The following is a 6,815-nucleotide window of genomic DNA, read 5'->3' on the forward strand; positions in this document are numbered from 1 at the left end:
GGGAGGTCTGTGCATTTTAAACACAAATGTGAAGAACCTGTATATAAACAAAAGTAAATACTATAATACAAACTTCCTTCTGAAATAAAAGTAGATCTGATAAAAATGTGGGTTTTGTTCTAAGAGTTTGATTTTGTTTCAGTTATTTTTACAATTTGGTCATTAGAACCTTAAGAAAAGGGGAAAAACATGTTTTAAAAAGTTTACCAGTTTTCAGACTGCCTCAGAGGAAGCACTTGGCAGTCCATGACTGAGGTGTAAACCAACAGGGTGGGCACCTCAGACACCTCTGCGCAAAACTGAGCCCTGGGGTGTGGGAGGAGCCCTGAGCAGCTTGTGAGCAGACTCCCCAACATCCCCACTGTGGCCTACATTGCCCTCAACACACCAGTGCTGGGGACAGAGACTCGTGTGTGGGACAGCTCTGCCCAGGCACCATCACGCCCATGCCAGTGCCTCGCCAGCTGCCCTTGGTCATTCAGCTACTCGTACTCTCATGGGCTCCTGCTAAACCTCAGGTATGCTGATAGGTTTAGTCCTCCATGGCCACAGCGTTGTCCTTGGTCTTGAATTTTGATGAAGTTATATGTCCATTCACAAAGTCTTGTCTGTAGGCCTTCTGCGTGCCCAGCCCCACGTTATGTGGCTCCTGCCCTCAGAACAGGGTCAGAACAGTGCATTTCAGCGCCCTGGTACAGAGTGCAAAAGGTCTAGAAGGATAAGATCGGCATAAAGTAAGTTGAGAAAGTCCAGAAGAAGCACAAGGAAGAGCTGTGGTTCATACAGGGGAGGGTGGGTGAGGCCCAGGAGGCTGGAGGAGGCCTGCCTACCAGAGCTTGGGCCTCGGCCAGGTTGGGAAAGAACTGAACTAGAGGCCACTGCCAGGTTGGGGAGGACCTTGAAACTGTTCCGGGGAGGGTTGTGGGAGCCATCAAGTGTCTCTGGCTAGAAACCTGTGATTGAGTGATACTGGAGCAGTTTGCTACAGCATCAACAGCATCGCCCAGCCCCCTTGCAGTTAGGTTGGGGCCATAAACTGGGCTTTAGCCAAGAAATGTTGGAAGAAGTGATATATTCAAGTTCCAAACTTTGCACAAACACCATGCTCCCACATGGGACTCCCTGGAGGTCACGTGTTAAAGACACTGGAGATAATAAGGGTCCAAGTCACCACTTAAAGGCAAACCACCTGACCAGCAAGAGCTGTGTGCTGGCCTGTGCATCTGAAAAGCAAACTTTACCGACCCACTGAGATTTGGCATTTTATTACAACAGGCAGCTTTTCTTACTCTTATTAATACACAAACTGGCACCTTGAAGTACAAGGCAACTATAACCAAAGCCTAAGGTATGTGGCGTTGGCTTAGTTAGTGGTGAGGCGGCAGCAATGAGAAAACAGACACAGCAGGCAGAACAGCTGGGGATCCCTGTCAGGTGGTGGCAAAACATCTGGTATGGCTATGATGTGGATAACTTGTTAAAGCAAACTACTTTTTTGCTGTGTTTACTGAGTTTTTTTGTTCAAGGGGAAGAAGCTGGAAGAAAAACAGAATGTGGTATATGTTGATTGTTACTTGGCAAGACAGAGTTGAGTTCCAGAAAAAAATTAGCCAGTTTACAAGCAGAAGTGAAGGGGGTGGAGAATCCTGAAATCCAGGGTTGTGAAGTGTTGGAAAAGCCAAGTAGTCTTGCTTCCAGTCTCCAAACAGTAAGACATGCTTATGAGCAAAAAAAGGTCCAGGGAGACAGTGACTTGGCCTCTGAGTAAGAATCACATAGAGGGTGTGGTCTTCCTGCTTGAGCCTCATAACCTTAAGGCCATCATCTTGAGGGGGAGTCATGTGGATAAGCAAAGAAATAAAGCGAACCTGAGAACTGTGCCCAGGAAAGAACCAGGAATGCTGTCATTGACCCTGGGCCTGCCTGGTAAATAAATAAAAAGCGTAGGTTTCTGAGGGAATTATGTTGCCAAGAAAACCATTAGCTTGACCATAAAAAAATGAGAACAGCCAACCCTGTGACTATCGAGAGTCTTAATTAGAACCACCCACAGGCGGGAGATGGTTGTGAAAGCTGTGCAAGGCGGGCCCACCACCCAGTGCCACCTCAGATGTGGTCAGAGAGCAGATTTGGGCCTGGTCGGGAACCTCCCCCACCTCAAGGCAGGGCCCGGCAGGATTTCAAAGTCCCTGTAGGCCAGTGATTGCAATGTGTCGGTCATCCTCCTCCTGCCCATCTGGCCACTGTGTGTCGGCCAGGCACTGTTTGGAGTCCAGGGACTTAACAGTGAACAATGTGGACCAAATCCCTGTCCTGGTGCAGTCTACAATCTAGTAGGAGAGACAAAAATAAAGACAAGGTCAGGTAATAATTTCTGTGAATCAAGGATGGGGTAGGGGTTGGGGTAGACAGTGCTGGGGGGTGTGCTGGGGGTGCTGGGGAAGGCTCTTGTGGTAAGGTGACAGCAGGGTAGAGCTCACTGAAGGAGGGAGCTGGCACATGGACACCTGGGACAAGAGTACTCCAAGTAGAGGGAGCAGCAGGTACAGAGGCCCTGAGGAGGCAGCGTGCCTGCTGGGTGTGAGCAGCAGCAAGGCATGGGGGCTGTGGGGGCAAAATGGGTCCAAGAGCAGTGGTAGGAGTTGGGGCCAGCCAGGTCCTGCAGGAAAGTAGTTCTCAGCGGTACAGAGCTTCCCCTAGGGGACATCTTGGAAAGACGAGGGGCAATTTGATTATTGCATTCAGAGGGGCACCACTATGATTTAGTTGGTGGGCCTGAAAAATTCTGTCACCAACTGCAATGTCACTCCTAGTATCTGAGTCCCCAACCCCACACATCTCTGTGGGTTGCATCTGAACAGACATACACCTTGCAGCCCTGTATTACTAGCTGTGTGACATGCCTGGCAAGGATTCTCTTGCATCCTGTGTCCCCAACCTGAGGAAGGGACTAGACTAGATGATCCTGACGACTGTATGAAGCATGTTGCACAGGGAGCTGGGGATCCACCCTGGCTGCTGGGGCCCGTTTGCATACGCTGTAGGTCTTTCCTCCTCATTTGCGTAATCCTAGTCCCTGGAGGGCTCAGGTTCTGAGGTTTTGTACATGTTTTATCTTCTTGTGCGTATACTCATCTTGATTTTCCTCTGTATCTTCTGCCTTGGACTGGAGGCTCCTTCGGGTGTGGGGTGACATGTCCCTGGCAGGACAGCTTCCCAAGACATCCTTCAACCCAGGCCTTCCCAGGCCTGCAACCCAACAAGGCAGGGCCACATATCTGCCTCCTTTTACATGCAAGCCAAGCTTACTGGCAAGTTGCCATCCAGCTGGGGACCTCTCCTGAAGCCCTGCATAGCCCCTTCCTTCCTGCCTCTGGAAATTTCACCCACCAGTGTCCACAATTCCTGTAAAGATAAGCCAGTTCTGTGAGTTTGGCCGCACCTGACTCAACTGGGGTGGGTGGAGAGAGGAGGGGGGCAGTGCTTCGTACCAACCTTGCACCTTAGACAACAGGCTCCAAGCCAGAGCGGGCATTCATGAACCATGAAGTTTCCACTCATAAATCCATGGATGCTTCCAGCACCTGCCCTTCTGCCTGTCCCATCCCTAGCCACCTGCCAGCTAGAGGCTCAGTGTTGACAACAGCTAACAGAGACCCAGCCACGGGGATGAGGCCAGGGCCAGGACTACAGTTTCCCAGAATGCATGTGAGAGAGTGATAGCAAGCAGGCTACCTGGCAGGACACAGAGGCCAATACTCAGATGTGGAGCAAGGCAGGACCCTTTCATGGTTGTGGGGGCCACTGGACTCAGCTTTGAGGTGTTTGGCAAGACTCTCTCTACACGTTACGAGTCAGGACCGTTTTACATGGAAGCGACAGAAACCAAACTCAGACCACCTTAGACAACTCCATTAGTTTCCCGAGGCTGCTGTGACAAATTACCCAACCTTGGTGGCTTTAAATGACGGAAATTTATTCTCACAGCTCTAAAGGCCAAAAGTCCAAAATCATGGTGTAAGCAGAGCTGCGCTCCCCCCAGAGCAGAAGCTCTAGCTGAGAATCCGTTCCTGGCCTCTTCTAGCTTCGGTGGCTGCCCACATTCCTTGGCTTGTGACCACATCACTCCTGTCTCTGCCTGTGTCTTCACAGCACCCTCTCTTCTGTATGTCTATCTAATCTCCCCCTGCCTCTCTTTAACAAAGATGCACAAGACTGCATTTACAGCTCCCTCTGATAATCCAAGATAAGTGCCTCCTCTCAAGATCCTTAATTCAATCACATCTTTTGCCATAGAAGGTAATATTCACTCTTTTGCCTACAAATAAGGTAACATCCACAGGTTCCAGGGATTAGGGTAAGGACAAATCTTTGGAGCCACCATTCAGCCCATTACAGCAACAAAACCCTACAAAAGTCAACTGTCCCAGAGGTGGCAAGACGATGGCCTCTGCATGTCACAGGGCCTTGTCCCTCCTTTTGGCTTCTATCTCCAGAGTTGGCCAAGTCCATGCCCCAGACAGCCTCAAGCCTCCCACAGGAAATGTTCACTCTGGGAAAAAAAACCAGAAAGCCAGGCTGACACGGGGGCCCTGTGACCTTTCATTTTCCCCCTGCACTCAACAAGGAAGCCTATTTTCCTTGCATGTTGTCTGATGTTAGAGGCTCCATTTGATTAAACCCCATGCCTGAGCTGGAGAGAAGTACTGAAGGAAGACAGCCAGCTGCTATGGAACAACTTTGCTATTTTCCATTAAGTTCCACTCACTTTTATCTTCCCAATCTTTTGAAAGGCATATGCCTATATTTCACTCTATCTGAGTAAAAAATGGAAGTAGTAGAGTTTAACACACTCTCACATAAAGCACATAACTTAGCATTGTGTGCTTGGGCTACCACACAGTGGTGGTAAACAGGGCAAGGCAATGCTTTCACTTGACCACACACACACCCCCACTCTGCTCCAGGTGTCCATTCCCACACAGGTGTAGGTGGCTGAGAACATTCCTCCTTTGTGAAGTGGGAACAGGTTAGACTCTGAGCTTCGCTCTGTCCAACACCCCTCCTTTTTCCACTGGAAAACTGTCCTTCCCATTCCATGTGATCTTGGTGGGCTGACATCACTCTCCAGGCCACAAATCCTTGGAAAGAGAAGCGCCTTTCTCTGCTGAAGAGTGCTAAAGGAGAGACTGTAGATATGGGGCTGCTGGTAGCATCCTTGCCTACCCTGTGGTGAGAGCCTATCTGGCCTCAGAGGGGAACACAGACCAGCAGGGGTAACATCATTTGAACCCCCAGAGACAGCTGTACCTGAAGCCCAAATTGCTCAGATGCCCAAGCCAGTTTGATCTGTGTTTGGTTCCAATCAGGAGAGTACTGGCTGAACCTGGAGGCTGGTTGACAGCTGCCCCGTGCAGTGTCTGTGGGTTTGGTATGAGTTGTTAACTACAGTCTCAGAGCCAGTGGCTCTTTTTCTGGTCAGGACAGCCCCAGGCCTGGGCTTCGGCGTGGTCTGTACCTAACCCCTGTGGCTTAGGTCGGGTTCTCCAGAAGTGAAGCCCAAGACAGGGATTCTCAGACCATGATTTATTGGAGGGAGTGCCCTCAGGGGAACCTCTAAGTGAGGAAAGCAGGAGTGGGCAGGGGAAGGAGCTGAAGTAGGATGTGGTCTCAGCTGGGATCCAGCCTCAGCCTGATCCCAGAGGGAACTCTGAAGCATGACTGGCACACATAACTATCCCCCGAGGCACGCAGGCCAAGCCTCTGAACTCCTGCCTCAGTCAGTCACTGGCCACCTCTGGGAGCAGAGTGTAACCTTATAGGCACTTCTTCTAGAAAAGGGGTCAGCTGTGAGCTGTGTTAGCAGCCAACATCCCCAGCAGCTTGTGGATGGGTTGCACTAGCCCAGAGAGTTCTGAGCAAGGCACCAAAAGCCTCCACTTCAACCTGTCTTGTGATCCTGTTACAGCAAAATTAAAAATGTTTTCCCTCTCCTGAGAACAAGGAAAATAAAGGGAACAGTGAAGAGGCTAGAGAAGAAACATAACCTGGCCTGAAAGAGTTAATCACTCCTAGTTTTATTTTAACTGTTACTAATCTGTAGTGTGTAACTAGATTTGTGCTTCACAAAGCTAACCTATCTTTTTTTTTTTTTTTTTTTTTGGCTGTGTTGGGTCTTCGTTGCTGCGAGCAGGAGTTGCTCTTCGTTGCCGCGAGCAGGGGTTGCTCTTCGTTGCCATGTGCGGGCTTCGCACTGCGGTGGCTTCTCTTGTTGCGGAGCACGGGCTCTAGGCGCACGGGCTTCAGTAGTTGTGGCATACGAGCTCAGTAGTTGTGGCACACGGGCTCAGTAGCTGTGGCTCGCGGGCTCTAGAGCACAGACTCAGTAGTTGTGGCGCACAGGCTTAGTTGTTCCACAGCATGTGGGATCTTCCTGGACCAGGGCTCGAACCCGTGTCCCCTGCATTGGCAGGCAGATTCTTAGCCACTGCACCACCAGGAAAGTCCTAACCTATCACTCTTTAACACTATGTGAATTACATCCTGCACTCCCTTGTAGCAAATCACCCCTTGTAGCTGTCTGCATTTCAGAAAGGAGGTCGCAGGCTGATAACCCAGAGACTAATAGACCCAATTACTGGGTTGCCTGATGCCAGCAGTGGCTGTTTTGAAATAATGCAAGAAGAAGAATGCAAGAACTTCATTATTTTGATCCTTATCACTCACTTCAGGACTGTGAAGTCCCCCTGTAAGAATCCCTGTAATTCCCCAAGGAAGGTGGGGCACAGTTCTTGAGGCACTAGCCTACTGTGTCT

The sequence above is a fragment of the Monodon monoceros genome, unplaced genomic scaffold, assembly GCF_005190385.1.
Source record: "Monodon monoceros isolate NGI ecotype Baffin Bay Population unplaced genomic scaffold, NGI_Narwhal_1 Super_Scaffold_13, whole genome shotgun sequence".
Lineage (NCBI taxonomy): Eukaryota > Metazoa > Chordata > Mammalia > Artiodactyla > Monodontidae > Monodon > Monodon monoceros.